The sequence below is a fragment of the Saimiri boliviensis genome, chromosome 7 (assembly GCF_048565385.1).
Source record: "Saimiri boliviensis isolate mSaiBol1 chromosome 7, mSaiBol1.pri, whole genome shotgun sequence".
Lineage (NCBI taxonomy): Eukaryota > Metazoa > Chordata > Mammalia > Primates > Cebidae > Saimiri > Saimiri boliviensis.
Window position 1 is genome coordinate 16,277,622 of NC_133455.1, and position 16,179 is coordinate 16,293,800.

At 48.4% G+C, this 16,179-nt stretch overlaps 1 protein-coding gene and 1 non-coding gene across 2 annotated transcripts in view; both read right to left on the reverse strand.

Moving 5' to 3' along the window:
* RNFT2 (ring finger protein, transmembrane 2) overlaps positions 1-16,179 on the reverse strand; it is a 110,242-nt gene that overhangs the window by 53,493 nt on the left and 40,570 nt on the right. The window lies entirely within an intron of this gene.
* Positions 14,258-14,361, reverse strand: LOC120365152 (U6 spliceosomal RNA). Its single transcript, XR_005580171.1, has one exon. It is a non-coding gene; the product is annotated as a U6 spliceosomal RNA (small nuclear RNA).

Below are 16,179 nucleotides of genomic sequence, written 5' to 3' on the forward strand. Positions count from 1 at the left end.
GGGGCACAGTTCAGTCCACAACATTCGGGGAGCTGACCCAGGGCCACAGGGCACACATTTAACCCAGAGTTTCTCAACTTCAGCACTACTGACATGTAAGGCTAGATAATTCTTGGTTGCAGTGGGGGGCTGTCCGGTGCACTGTAGGATATTCAGCAGCACCTCTGGTCTCTGTCCACTAAATACCAAGAGCAGCCCCCACCTCCAATGGTGGCAACTAAAAATGACTCCAGAAACTGCCACATCCCCCTAGTTGGGAATCACTCCTTAAGCCTCTTCCAGCTCCCGTGCGTGGGTAGCTGCAACAAGTATAGCTGGCTCCTCTTGAAGTTCTTATTCCAAGTTGGGGCACTTGTGTCTTTACACACAGAATGGCATGCGGCTGAAACCACAGCTGAGACCTAGAACACTCAGACGCGCCCTGGCACAGACAGATGTCTGATGGGGAGAAAGGCAGGTGGGCAGAGGGGAAGGCATGACCTCCAGGAGCGAAGACACCTCCGTCAATGGGAAACCACTTGGAGAGCAAAAGTGCTGGATCCAGAGCCCGGAAAATGGAGGGATTTTTTTTTTTTTTTTTTTTTTTTTTTTTGAGATGGAGTTTCACTCTGTCCCCCAGGCTGGAGTGCAATGGCGCGATCTCGGCTCACCGCAACCTCCATCTCCCGGGTTCAAGCGATTCTCCTGCCTCAGCCTCCTGAGTAGGATTACAGGCACGCACCACCACACCTGGCTAATCTTGTGTTTTTCGTAGAGACTGGATTTTTCCATGTTGGTCAGGCTGGTCTCGAACTCCTGACCTCAGGTGATCTGCCTGCCTTGGTCCCAAAATGCTGGGATTATAGGTGTGAGCCACTGCGCCAGGCCAAATGTAGGAATTTTAATGGCACCTAAAGCCCCATGAATCCTCTTGGCTCTCACGTCCAAGAAAACCACCTTTCTTATTTCTCCACCTTCCCCACCTCCCTCCCCTGTGCTTACAGAAAAACCAATAGCATTGAGAGCTCATGGAATTTCACCCTACCGGAACCTCTTGTCCAGGGATTTCACTGTGCCTACTGAGCCAGAACTTAGTTAAGATGATTTAGGATATGGAAGGGCTCTCCTCCCTATCCTTATGGAAAAGATGGCAAGTTGGTCAAATGTGTTATTCAGAGAAATTAGTTCAGCTAAGCGTCTCCTTGTTTTTGATACAACCAGTCCTACTAACCACTCAACAACTAGATACCTGACCTTGCCCCTTATGACAATCCTTAAGAGATAGAAATGGCCACTGGAGAGGCTGGGCATGGTGGCTCACACCTGTAATCCCAGCAATTTGCGAGGCCAAGGCAGGTGGATCACTAGAGGTCAGGAGTTCAAGACCACTCTGGCCAACATGGTAAGAACCCTTCTCTCCCTTCTCTACTGAAAATACAAAAATTAGCTGGGCGTGGTGGTGAGTGCCTGCAACCTCAGCTACTTGGGAGGCTGAGGCAGGAGAATCTCTCGAACCCGGGAGGCGGAGGTTTTAGTGCACTGGGACTGCACCACTAAACTCCAGCCTAGGTGACACAGTGAGACTCTGTCTCAAAATTGAATTAAAAAAAAAAAAAGAAGAAGAAAAAAGAAATGACCACTGGAGGGATGAAGAAGCTGGGAGCTTCAAGAGTGCGCAAGGTTACTTGAGGAATAAGTCAGGAAGCCAGGATCTGAACCCAGTTTCATTGATTCCAGCCTGTGTTTTGTTTGTTTGTTTGTTTGTTTGTTTTGAGATGGAGTCTTGATCTTGCACCAGGCTGGAGTGCAGTGGTGCAATCTCAGCTCACCACAACCTCCACCTCCAGGGTTCAAATGATTCTCTTGCCTCAGCCTCCCAAGTAGCTGGGACTACAGGTGAACGCCACCCATGCCTGGTTAATTTTTGCATTTTTAGCAAAGACAGGGTTTCATTATGTTGGCCAGACTGGTCTTGAACTTCTGACCTCGTGATCTGCCCACTTCAGCCTCTCAAAGTGCTGGGATTACAGGCGTGAGCTATGGCACCTGGCGCGGCCTGTGTTCTTTCTATTCTGCAGTATTGTCTCCCTGCACAAGGGACTTGTAGAGAGTTCTTAGAGAAAAGCCCACTTCTATGTTTCTCCATCTGATACCTTTACTTTTGGGAAGCTGAACTAAACTCTGTCCTAAGAACATTCTAGAATAGTGCTTTCTGCATGGATAGAAATGTTCTACCTCTCTGTTGTCCACCCCAGTAGCTGTGAACCATATACTGCCATGTCCAGCTAGTTTCTGTATTTTTTCGGTACAGATGGGGTTTCACCATGTTCCTAGGCTGGTGTTGAACTCCTCACCTCAGGTGATCCGCCTGCTTCGGCCTCCCAAAGTGCTAGGATTACAGGCATGAGCCACTGCACACAGCCTTCATTTCATAAAAGGATGAGGCAGTGTGGACACATCAAATGTTGAATAATTAGTATTAGTATTACAGGAGTAGGAGTCTATGATATGTTTCTATGTATGTTTCTGGGACACAGGATTTCCCTTCTTACCTAGGTTTGGGTTAGGTTAATATAAAACCAAGTTTCATTCGCAGAGTATCAAGTAAGTGGACAAAGTGATGTCTTACTTATTTTTATATTCTCAGGATCTAGCACTGCCCCTGTAAGCACATAGGCCCTGAAGAAAATCAGCAGAATCGGTGAGACAGGGGCAGTTGCCGAGGAGAACTCTATGTGGTGGGAAATAAGCTGGCCTAGTTTTGGGTTTTGGTTTTTCTTTACTTTTTGAGACAGAGTCTCGCTCTGTCACCCAGGCTGGAGTGTAGGAGCACAATCTCGGCTCACTGCAACCTCCTCCTGGTCTCAAGCGATCCTCCCACCTCAGCTTCCCAAGTAGCTGGGATTGCAGGTATGCACCACCATGTGCAACTAATTTTTGTATTTTTAGTAGAGACAGGGTTTTGCTATGTTGGCTAGGCCAGTCTCAAACTCCTGCCCTCAAGGGATCTGCCTGTCTCTGCCTCCCAAAGTGTTGTGATTACAGGCGTGAGCCACTACACCCAGCCCTGACTTGGTTTGAAACCGTCTAATAGATCATTAATGTGAGACCTTTTTTTTTTTTTTTTTTTTTTTTTTTGAGACAGGGTCTCATTCCGTTGCTCAGGTTGGGGTGTGGTAGCACAGTCTCGGCTCACTGCAGCCTCAACCTCCTTGGCTCAAGCAATCTTCCTACCTCAGCCTCCTGAGTAGCTGGGACTACAGGCGCACAACAGCATGCTTGGATGAGTTTTGAGTTTTTTTGTAGAGATGGGGTCTCACTGTGTTGCCAGGCTGGTCTCGAACTCCTAGGCTCAAGTGATCCTCCCACCTCAGCCTCCCAAAGTGCTGGGATTACAGGCGTGAGCCACAGTGCTCCACTGAAGCGCTGAGTTCAGCCCACAGTGGTACACTCCTTGTAGGTCAAGAGCAAAGACCCTTAGGTCTTTTTGAGTTCACAATCTCGTGGGGAAGAACAGAAAATTAATAAAGACAATCTGATTATTTCAGATACTAGTACACGCTAGGAAGATATGATGGTGGAATAGCGCAGGGTAGGGAAAACCACTCTCAGCGTGGCAGTTAAAGAGGAATTTTCAGAGGTGGTGACATTGAAGTCAAGATCCAAATGACAAGAAGGAGACACCCATGGGAACGTTGGGCAAAAAACTGCTCCCAGGAGAGGGAACAGCAAGAGCAAAAGCCTGAGAAGGCAGGCACTGGGTGCTTTGGAGGCACAGAGAAGTCACCAGCACGGCTGGTCCCGAGTGAGCAAGAGACAGAGTCGTGGGTGATGATGTCAGAGTGGCGGAGTAGGAGCCAGGCCAGGCAAGTGCAAGACATACGAGTTACACAGAAGTTATGTGGACCAGACGCAGTGGCTCACGCCTGTAATCCCAACACTTTGGGAGGCCGAAGTGGGAGGACGCTTGAGCCCAGGAGTTCGGGACCAGCCTGGAGCAAGACAGTGAGACCCCGTCTCTATAAAAAATTTAAAAGTTAGATGGGCATGGTGGCATGGGGGGTACTGAGGTGGGAGGGTCACTGGAGCCTGGGAGTTTGAGGCTGCGGTAAGCCAAGATCAGGCCACTGCACTCCAGCCTGGACAAGAGCAATGAAACCCTGCCTCAAAAAAAAGACAAGTGGCAGCTCAAGACACCCAGCCAGTGTGATGGTTCTAGGGTTGAGGCTGAAGATCCACTGATGCCATCTTTAACTCGTCTTGGCTGGTCAATGAGCACAGTTCTTCTAGAAGACCCAGGTGTGAGGATTCCAGACAGACCCTCCAGCATTGCAAGTCACGTGGGAATTGGCATTGGCAGTGGGATGATTAAGAAAAAGCAGAAAATGGAGAGATTCCCAGAGTCCCCAGACAAGGTGGCTCACCCAGCCTCACACGTCAGGGCCATCAACCAACCCAAATACCAAAAGCTCTTTCAATATAATAATTATAATATTAAAAACCAACCCACCCTCTCAGCGGATGGTGCAGAGGGCCAGGAAAGAGCATCTGTGCCGTGAGCCATTAGGGGTCCCTGACAAATGTGTCTTTCCCCCGTATCCCCACCCCAGCTGCAGATGAAGACCCATCCTTTTCTTCTGCCCAGACAAGGATTGATGAGGATTCGGGAGAGCACTCAGACAGGCAAGGAAAGGCTGCGAACCTTTTCCAAGCCTGCAATTTATCTTGGAGAAGACTATTCACATCACTTTCTACAGGCTGGATTACGCTCTGACCTGGCACATTAATCTCGCTGAATAAAATAATAATCATCAAAAAAAGGGAGCTGGACACTTGCCAGGGAGGCATTAATAACTGTCGCCCACAACTCGGAGGTGCAAGAAAGGGATGCTGGGTCCGTCCCCACCCCCTCGCCCCCAGCAGTGTCCGTTTCAAGGAGAAGGAGGTAAGGTAGCTCTGGCCTGGACTTGGAGGACTTTTATATGAATGGTTTATGAGGACTTGTGTCTGCGATTAATTCTCAGAAATTTTCCAGGCTGGCTGCAGTGGCTCACGCCTGTAATCCCAGCACTTTGGGAGGCCAAGGCAGGCAGATCACCTGAGGTCAGGAGTTTGAGACCAGCCTGGCCAACATGGCGAAACCCCATCTCTACTAAAAATACAAAAATTAGCCAGGCGTGGTGGTGGGCGCCTGTAATCCCAGCTACTCAGAAGACTGAGGCAGGAGAATCGCTTGAACCTGGGAGGTGGAGGTTGCTGTGAGCCAAAATTGTGCCACTGAACTCCAGCTTGGGTGACAGAGAGTCTCTGTCTCAAAAAAAAAAACAAAAACAAAAAAAAAAAAAAAAGAAAGAAAATTCTTCAAATGAATTCAGAGAACATACGTGGGAGGGAGTATGGTCTAATAACTCAGGGCAGCAGTTCTGGAGCAGGGGGCTGCCTGAGTTCAAATCTCCACATGGTCACTTGTGAGCTATGTGGCTTTGGGCTACTTCCTTAGCCTCTTGCTGTTTTCATTTTCTCCCACTGGGAATATGAAATGGCGCAGCCGCTGTGGGAAAGTTTGACAGTTCCCCAAAAAGCTAAACATGGGATTATAGCATGACCCACAATTCCGCGCCTAGGTATTTACCACCAAATATTGTGTTCAAACAGATACTCATCTACGAAAGCTCACAGCAGCACTATTCAGAATAGCCAAAGAGCGAAAACAGCCTAGGTTTCTACTGACAGAGGAAAGGCTAAACAAATTCTGGTCTATCGACACAATGGAACATCATTTGGCCGTAAGAAGAAATGAAGTCTGGGCAGGGTGGCTCATGCCTGTAATCCCAGCACTTTGGGAGGCCGAGGTGGGCGGATCACCCGAGGTCAGGAGTTCAAGCACTTTGGGAGGCCAACTTGGGAGGATCTCTCTTGCCTGTCATGGTGAAATCCCATCTCTACCAAAAATACAAACATTAATTTGGTGTCGCACACCTGTAATCCCAGCTACTCTGGGGGGCTGAGGCAGAATTACTTGAACCCGAGAGGTGGGGTTTGCAGTGAGCCAAGATCATGCCACTCCATTAAAGCCTGGGCAAGAGAGCGAGACTCTGTCTCAAAAAAAAAAAAAAAAAAAAAAAAAAGAAAGAAAAAGAAGAACTGAAGTGTTGATACATGCTACAACATGGATGAACCTTGAAACACAGCACGGAGTGAGAGAAGCCAGACATACACGGCCACATAGTGTATTATTCCACTTACACAAAATGTCCAGCATAGGCAAATCCACAGCCATAAAAAGCAGACTGGCGGTTGCCAGGAGTCTGTGGGAAGCAGGGATGGAATGTGACTGCTTAGCCGGGACCAGGTTTCCTTCCGGTGTGATGAGAATGTCTTGGAACTAGACAGAGGCAGTGGTTGCACAACCCTGTGAATGTACTAAACACCACTGAATGGCATACTCTAAAATGATTAATGGTTTATTTTTATTTTTATTATTTTATTATTATTATTTTTTTTTTGAGACAGTCTCACTTTGTCAAACAGGCTGGAATGCAGTGGCGTGATCTTGGCTCACTGACACCTCTGCTGCCCAGGTTCAAGTGATTATCCTGTCTCAGCCTCCCGAGTGGCTGGGATTATAGGCACCTGCCACCGTGCCCAGCTAATATTTTTGCATTTTTAGTAGAGACAGGGTTTCGCCATCTTGGCCAGGCTGGTCTTGAACTCTTGACCTCGTGATTCACCCACCTTAGCCTCCCAAAGTGCTGGGATTACAGGTGTGAGCCACATGCCCAGCAATTTTATTTTATTTTTTTGAGACAAGGTCTTCCTTTGTTGCCCAGGCTGGAGTGCAGTGCTGTGATCAGGGCTCACTGCAGCAGCCTCCACCTCCCGGGCTCAAGTGATCCTCCCACTTCAGTCTCCCAAGTAGCTGGGATTACAGGTGAGTGCCACCATACCCCACTAAATCTTTGTATTTTGGTAGAGACAGGGTTTTGCCATGTTGCCCAAGCTGTTCTTGAGCTCCTGGGCTCAAGAGATCCCCTCAAGCTGACCTCCCAAAGAGCCATTGCACCCAGCTTAATGATTAATTTTATGTCACGTCAATTGTATCTCAATAAGAAAACAAAAAATCAAGACAACATTAGAGCCCTGCCTGTCCACATGAAAGGCTGGCCCCACACTGCCTGCTCCCACTGTGATGACTGTTGTTACTGCAAGGTTTGCACTCTTTGGCAAGTTATTTAACTCAGTTTCCTCTCTGTGAAAGGAGATATCAACAGCATCTACCCTCCCAGGACTGTTAAGATTGAATGAGACAATGTCTTTGGGAAGCTATAAACTCCAGGAATACAGGGATTTCTACTTACTGGTTCACTGATATATTCTCAGAGTCTAGAACAGAGTGGGGTGTACAGCTGGCATTAGTAAATATTTCTTGAACAAATGGCATTGCTTCATAAGTGCTCAGTAATATTCAGTCATGTTTGTTATTATGAGTGTGGCTGCCAGATTTCTTTCAAAGGCCCTATATGGTCTTTTCTAGCACAGAGAAGTGAGCACTACTTTGCTTATAGGTTTTTGTGTCTTCATGAAAGAATTGTTTTGATACCTACCAACTATAAGAGGTTTGAGCTGAGCTGACCATGAAATCCAAGCTCTCGCTGTTGCTATAAGAGGAGCTAGTGAGTTATTATAACTGATTAGGCTATCTATCCAACTACTCTACTCCCATCTATCCATCCATCCATCCATCCATCCATCTATCCACCATCCATCCATCCATCCAGTCACTCTCCTCCCATCCATCCATCCATCCACCATTCATCTACCCATCACTCTCCTACCATTTACCCATCCATCCCCCCATCCATCCACTCTCCTTCCATTTATCCATCCATCCATCCATCCATCCACTCTCCTCCCATCCATCCATCCATCCATCCACCATCCATCCATCCACCAATCTAACCATTCATCTATCCATTTATCTATCCATCTGTCCATCCACTCTCCTCCCATTTATCCATCCATCCATCCACTCTCCTCCCATTTATCCATCCATCCACCATCCATCTATCACTCTCCTCCCATTTAATCATCCACTTACCTGTTCATCCATCCATCCATCCATCCACCCACTCTCCTCCCATTTACCCATCCATCCATCCACCAAACTTCCCAGACAGTCATCTAATTCATCTATCTACCTACCTATATATCCATTCACCCATCCATCTACCCACTCAAACACACATATATACATACTTACAGACATACAACAAACACAATCGAGTACACAGCAGATACTGATGATCCATCAACAAGTAAGCTGGATGCACTCACTTCCTGCTGTCACAGAGGTTACAACCAAGCAGAGAAGGCAGACAATTAAATGGACAATTACAGTCAGGGTGATGGGTGCTGGAATAGGGGAAGTAGAGGGTGTTGTAGGACTCTTCATGGGAGCACATCCCTAGCCTGAAGAGGCTGGGAAGGTTTCTAAGAGGCAGTGATCTGCAGAGAGAACAGGAGTTATCAAGACATGAGGAGGGAAGATGAATCAGTAGGTACAGGTGGGAGACAGGGCAGCAAACAGCCCACTCTAGAAGCTTTTAGGCTAGTTTTTCAATGTCTCGGTGCCTCAATTTTCTCATCTGGAAAATGGGATAAGAAAAGCATCTATCACATAGGGATGCTGCAGAATGGGGCGAGTTAATGAGTATAAAGAAGCAAAAGAAGTAGGGTCTGTCTGGAGCACCAAAAAAACAGAGTGAGGGAGGAAAGAGGGAGTGCGGTGAGTAAGTGTGCCACATAGGGAGGTGGGACCCATGGGGATGTCCACAAAGCCTCACTGCCTCCTCTCCAGGCGATAATTCTTCATTTCATCCACACATTATATCTTTTTCTTTTCTTCTTCTTTTTTTTTTTTTTTTTTTTTTTTTTAAACACAACATCTCCCTCTGTTGCCCAGGCTGAGTGCAGTGACATGATCATGGCTCCCTGCAACCTCAACTCCTGGGCCCAAGCGATCCTCCCACCTCAGCTGGCTCAAATGGCTGAGACTACAGATGCGTGTCACTATGCCCAGCAAACTGATTTGTATTTTATAAAGATGGTATCTTGCTGTGTTACCCAGGCTAGTCTCAAACTCCTGGCCTCAACCCTCTCACTTTGGCCTCCCAAAGCAGGAATTACAGGTGTGAGCCATTGTGCCCCGCCAAGTCTTTTTACCTTCACGGTATCTCAAGAACACTACTGTTAACATCTCAGTTTTCTTCAGGAGGAAGATGCTCGCATTAAGTGACTTGCTCAAAGTACCATGGCTGGAAAACTGTAGGTTAGGAATGGCCCGGGCCCTCCAGCACCTGGCTGATCTGGCAGATGATCTCCTCAGAAGTGGCCATGGCCTTGGGATTTGGAAGACTTCGATTTTCATTTTGATTCTATAACTGAGCAACTGGGTGTTTTTTGGACAAATGATCTCACCTCTTTCAGCCTCAGTGCAGTAAAGGATATAATGGCCACTCAAGGATACCTGGAAGCTGTGAATGTGACATTATTTAGAAAATCATCACGTCTTTGCAGATGTGATTAAGATACCAGCTTGGGGAGCTTTCCCTGCCTTATCTAGCTGGGCTGAAAACACTGTTACATGTATCCTCATAAGAAGAGGCGGAGGGAGACATCATTCACAGAAGAGGAGAAGACCATGTGGCCGTGGGGGCAGAGACTGGAGTGACGCAGCCACAAGCCAAGGTCACCAGGAACCATCAGAAGCCCAAAGAGGTAAGGATCAGATTCTCTCCTTGAGCCTCCGGAGGGAATGCAGCCCCACTGACACCTTGATTTTGGCTCAGTGACACCAATTTTGGATTTCTGGCTTCCAGAACTGTGAGATAACAGATTTCTGTTGTTTCCAGCCACCAAGTTTGTGGTAATTTGTTACTGCAACCATGGGAAACTAATACTTTTTCATCCAGAAAGAGGTGACAGTGAATTCTATCTCATAGGGGTATTGAGAGCCTTGGAAGAGTTGGACTGTGAGAAAGAATCTGGACGGAACCCAGAAGCACCAGGTGATAGGTCAGCATCAAACGCCTGCCTCCCTTCCCTTGTTCCAAACCCACTCCTTTGAGGCAGAGCTGGGGTCTTGAAGTTGTAAAGACCTGTGCTGTCATCCTGACCCCACCATGGAGCAGTTGCATGACTGTAAGAGCTACCTGATGTCAGCTGGGAGCGGTGGCTCATGCCTGTAATCCCAGCACTTTGGGAGGCCGAAGCAGGTGGATCACTTGAGGTCAGGAGTTCAAGACCAGTCTGGCCAATATGGTGAAATCCTGTCTCTCCTAAAAATACAAAAAATTACCCAGGTGTGGTAGTGTGTGCCTGTAATCCCAGCAACTCAGGAGGCTGAGGCAGGAGAGTCACTTGAACCTGAGAATCGGAGGTTGCAATGAGCTGAGGTCACGCCATTGCACTCCAGCCTTGGGGGAACAAAAGCAAAACCCTGTCCAAAAAAAAAAAAAAAAAAAAAAAAGAACTATCTGATCTCTTAACCTCCATCTCCTCATCCATCAATAAGAATAACCAGTACCCACCTCAAAGAATACTGAGCTAGCTCTGTTGCCCAGGCTGGAGTGCAGTGGCGCAATCTCAGCTCATTGCAACCTTTGCCTCCAGGGCTCAAGCAATCTTCCCACCTCAGCTTCCTCAGTAGCTTTGACTACTGTCATGGTAAACACGGCCAGCCAATTTTTTTTTTTTTTTTTTTTTTTGTATTTTTTGTTGAGACGGGGTTTCACTGCGATGCCCTACCTGTTCTTTAACTCGTGAACTCAAGCAATCAATCTGCCAGCCTTGGCCTCCCAAAGTGCTGGGATTACACGTGTGAGCCACCACACCCAGCTTTCCTGTTTTGTCTGCTGAAAATAAACCAGAAGGCACAGGGCAGGATTGAGCTAACTTCAGTTTCTCTGCCATTTCACTTACCCACCATTTATAGAGCTCTGTCCAGTGCCCAATGCTGGGCCAGATCTCACAGATACACTGGTGGGCAAACAGACTTTCCAGACAGTGAGGAGACAGGAACAAATGTGATAATCATACAAGCACTTTGGGAGGTTGATGCAGGAAAATCACTTGAGCCCAGGAGTTCAAGACCAGCCTGGGCAACAAAGTGAGACTCCATCCCTAAGAAGAATAAAAAAATTAGCCAGACATGGTGGTGCACTGAGTAGTCCCAGCTACTCAGGAGGCTGAGCTGCGGGGATCGCTTGAGCTGGGAGGTTGAGGCTGCAGTGAACTGGGGTTGCGTCTCTGCACTCCAGCCTGGGTAACAGAGCAAGACCTTATCTCAAACATACAGACACACACACACACACAGACACAGACACACACACACACGTATGTTAATCAGAACAGAGCAAGACCTTGTCTCAAACACATACACACACACACACACACACACACACACACACACACACGGTAATCAGAAATGCTATGAAAGAATTGGACTTAAGGGGAGCCAGAAGAGACTTTTGAAGTGAAGCCTCAAGGATCCATTGGAGGAGGAGCATCTCTGGGGGTCCAAAGGGCATGAGTAAGAGGCGGAGATGAGAGGGAGGAGGGCAGAGGGAAGAAACAGGATAGCCAAGGAGTGGTAGGGGGTGATGCCGGTGGCAGGGGCAGGGGCCGGCTGGGTAGGCTTTGTAGCCTGCCTGTGGAGCTTGGTCTTTGTCCTGAGCACAAGGGCAGCCCCTAGAGGGCTTAAGTTGGGTGGAGGTGAGGGGAAGTGACAGGAGAGGACAATCAGATTAATGTTCTTTTAGAATCCTGCTCCTTGCAGGGATAAGAATGAGGTGGAGGGGGCTGGAGTGGACAGATAGAGGGAGACTACTTTGGTCTCACGGTGGCGAGCACTAGGGTGGTGGCAGTGGAGATACTGAAGGAGGAAGGGCTCCCACGTCACTGAGGAGACAAAATGAACAGAACTTGGTTACTGACTGGAAGAAGCAAGGAAGAAAGAGGAGGAGTCAGAGGTCCTTTCCAGGTTGTTGATGTGAGCAAAGGGGCGGTGCTACACCCTGAGATCTAGAACAATGAGAAGAGGCCCAGGCTTTGGGGGAAGATCCTGAGCTCCTTCTTGAAAATGAGTCTACCATGCCTCATTGTTTTGCCTGGCTCAACCCCAGGCTCCAGCTGAAAGCGGACCCCTAGGCAGCCCCGTTTTTTCACACCCCTGACACAGCCTGCCCTTGGCAACAGCTGATTGGATAAAGAGTAGGCACATGATCCTGCACAGTCCATTCATTGGCCAGCTGCTGACCTATGAAATAGCCGGTACAAAAAAACGACCTGGGCCAATCAGACCTTCTCCCTGGAGCTGAACTGGGGAATTGTTAAGAGGAGGGTGCCCATGCGGTGGATGCTGCAGACCGCAGAGCGTGAGCCGTAGTGAGAGCCAGGGAGGCCCCTGGGCGGCCTTGGTCTAACTTTGCGTTCTCAGCGCTGAGTCTCTTTACGGAAGTGAATCTGTACAATGCCCCACTCCCTCAGTAAGTGCACAGCGCCTCTGTTCTGACCACAGCGGAGAGACTAAGAGCTCAGCCTCAGGGGCCTGACTGCCTGGTGGTCTGACTTTGCTCTTCAGCTCTAGCTGTGTAGCCTTGGGCAAGTCACTGAACCTCTCTGTGCTCTATTTTCTACATCTGTGAAAATGAGATGGTAATAATAACAGGACCATCACAGGGATGTGGGTTTCAATGAGTTTGTACACGTAAAGTACTTTGGATAGTAGTCAGCACACAGTTAAGCGGCCTCTAAGGGTTTGCTATTACAGTCGTTACTCCTGGTCCTACTAGAACAGGCAGAAAAATGATCCCTTGTTGACAGACTGTTCTCAAGTGTCACTTAGCACATGCCAGTCTGCGGGCTCTGCCTGTCCTGCTCCTCTGTCTGACCTGGCGGGCTGTGGAGAGACAACAAGATGCCAGCAGCCGACAGGTGCTAAGGAAAGCTGGAAGGCACTGCCACTTCTCAACGCTGGCATCAGTCCAAGCTCTCCCCCACTCTGGGTTTCTGTGGTCAGAGCTTGGCTGTCATTGCTGAAGTGAGGGGTGTCATTGCTAAAGTGAGGGTGACGTGCCTTGTACTTCAGGTGGCTGCGGCCTGTGCCCCTTTGCAGGAGCTGGTCCACCTTGATGGCTGCAACCTATTCCTGGTCAACGTATGTGGTCCCCAGGAAGCCAAGAGTGTAGCTCTCAGACCTTCGCTGGCCAGACCTGTCATTATCTAACAGGGGAGAGAAGCCTGAGCAGATGTTTCAAGGAGGTGGCCAACTAGAAGCTTCCTCCCAGCCCTAAAACATGAAGCCAGTATAGGATCACACGAAGCATATGAAGACAATCACCTGGCTAGGATTCTCAGAGGTCAGACAGCTGGGAGAAACCCTAGGGCTTGGCATAAGGCACACCTGAGTTCAAACCCTGGTTCTGACAAGCGTCTCTGAGTCTCAACATCTTCGTCTGTAAAATGGGAATAAGTGTGTGTATCTGGAACAGTAGGGGGGTAGTAGCGGCAGGAGGAGGAAAGATGGGAACAGCAGTGATTTAAAAGCATCACCCTGGTAGCCAACATGTACTGAGCACTTACTATGAGCCACACTAGCCCTGAATATTCATAAACTCTGTTCACGCCATGAGGGAAATCTCACTGTAGAGTGAGTAGGGTCCTGGCATACTAAAATCAGGTAAATGAAGAGTTTAATACCTGTGCTATTTACAAAGGTGTGGGCAGGGTTTAGGGAAATCAACAAGGGGTGGTCTCATCCAGAAGGGCATGGGGAGGGCAGAGTTAGCAGACTTGGATAGAAAGCTCCCCCCACCCCCAAAATGTCCATATCTTTTAGAAAATTATCTTTATTTACATTTTTTAAAATTTAATTTTTTTTTTTTTTTTGAGACAGAGTCTCATTCTGTTGCCCAGGCTGGAGTACACTGGCACGATCATGGTTCACTGCAGCCTGAAACGCCTGGCCTCAAGCAGTCCTCCCACTTTGGCCTCCCAAATAGCTGGGACCCCAGGCATGTGTCACCACACCCAGCTAATTTTTAAAATTTTTAGTACAGACAGGGTCTCGCCAGCAGGCTGGTCTTGCCCAGGCTGGTCTCAAACTCCTGGCCTCAAGCAATCTTCCTGCCTCAGCCTCCCAAAGTACTGGGACGACAGGTTTGAGCCATTGAGCCAACACACTTGGCCCTATTTTTTTGTTTTTAGTTAAAAAATATATATATATATAGAATGCTTCATGAATTTTTGTGTCATCCTTGCACAGGGGCCATGATAATCTTTGTATCATTCCAATGTTTGCATACGTGCTGCTGAGGTGAGTATGCTGTCCACACCTTAATCCCTGGAACCTGTGAATATTAACTTATGTGGCAAAAGAGACTTTGCTGATGTGATTAAGGATGGGAGATGAGCCTAGATTACTCTAGTGGGGCCAGTGTCATTGCAGGGTCCTTATAAGGGGAAGGCAGGAAGGCGAGAATCAGGAGATGCAACAATGAAGGCAGAAATCAGAGAGAGAGAGAGAGAGAGAGAGAGAAAAGAGAGAGGAGGGAAGGGAGAGAAAGAGAGAAAGAGAGAGGGAGGGAGGGAGAGGGGAAGAGGGAGAGGGAGGGGGAGGGGGAGGGAACGGGAGAAGGAGCAGGAGAGAGGGAGGGAGAGGGGAGAACGCTCAACCTGCCATTACTGTCTTAGAAAACGGAGGAAGAACACGGCCCTGCCAACACCTTCATTTTGGCCGAGTAAAACCCATTTTGGATTCCTGACCTCCAGAATGATAAGATAATAAATTAATGTTGCTTTAAACCACTAAGTTTGTAGCACTTTGTCACAGCAGCCATAGGAGACTAATATGCTGGGGGCATGAACACCTCTGCCTCCCTCTCCTCTTGGGCTTCCCATTGGCTGAACCCAAATGGAAGCTGATGGGCGCAGGAGCCCATTGACACAGTTCACGTAGGTCGGCCCCCCAAGCAGAGAGCAGGGTGAGAAAGATGGAGGGGGTAGCTGAAAGGGCCAGAGGAAGACATTCAGCTGGAAAACTATTATCCCATTTCACAGATGAGTTACTTAGCTTCAGTGCTAAGTCACTCATCCAAGATTACACAGCTAGTCAGTGCAGAGCTGGCAGTCATGGAGATTAGGCAACATAGGTATTGTGAATCACTCATTGCGCAATTACTAGGTGCAGGGTGTGGAGTAAAGCACCTGATATTTCCCACAATCAATAGTTCTTACGAATTGAGTACTTTGGAGGAAGGTGCTACTGTTACTCTCCATTGACAGACGAGGAAACTAGGTTTTGTCACCTCCCTAAAGTCACACAGCTGGAGAGGCGCATGGCTGGGGTCTGAAATTAGATGTGGCTGATGCCAAAGTCCATGGGCACAGCCATTGGGCCATGCTGCTTTCCAGGTTATTGGTGCGCACAGTGGGGTGGAGGGAGGTGCTATACTCTGAGATCTAGAACAAGGAGAAGAGGCCCAGGCTTTGGGGAAGATCCTGAGCTCCTTCTTGAAAATGGGCCTACTATGCCTCACTGCTTTGCCTGGCTCAACTAAGACCCAAGTTGAAAAAGCCTCCCCAGGCAGCCATGTTTCTTCACACCAGCTAACATTGCCTCCCCTGGCAACAGCTGATTGGATAAGAAGTAGGCACATGACCGTATGCAGCCCATTCAAGCCGCTTTCCAGTGTCAAGTGCGGTGCCGACCTGGTACCCTGCACGAGCTCAACAGGCAAAAGGTTCTGGTCATCATGGTCTCGGGGAGGGTAACCGGGAGGACTTTCCTAGGCCTATTGTTTCCCCTCTGGCCTTTCTTCTCCACATCTCTCTTTTTTTTTAAAAATTTTTGTCTGTATTCTATTTTAGATTTCCTGGCACTGTCTTTTGGATACCAGAGCTGTGGCTTCATCTAAGAAAACCTCAGCAGCCTAGGATTTTGGCTCCACTAGATGAATCAGCGGTCCCAACCCCAGGGCTGAAGACTGGTGCTGGTTTGTGGCCTGTGAGGAACCAGGTCGCACAGCAGGAGGTGAACAGTGGGTGGGCAAGCATTACCGCCTGAGCTCCGCCTCCTGTCAGGGCAGCAGCGGCAGCAGATTCTCCTAGGAGCGCAAACCCTATTGTGAACTGCACGCGCGA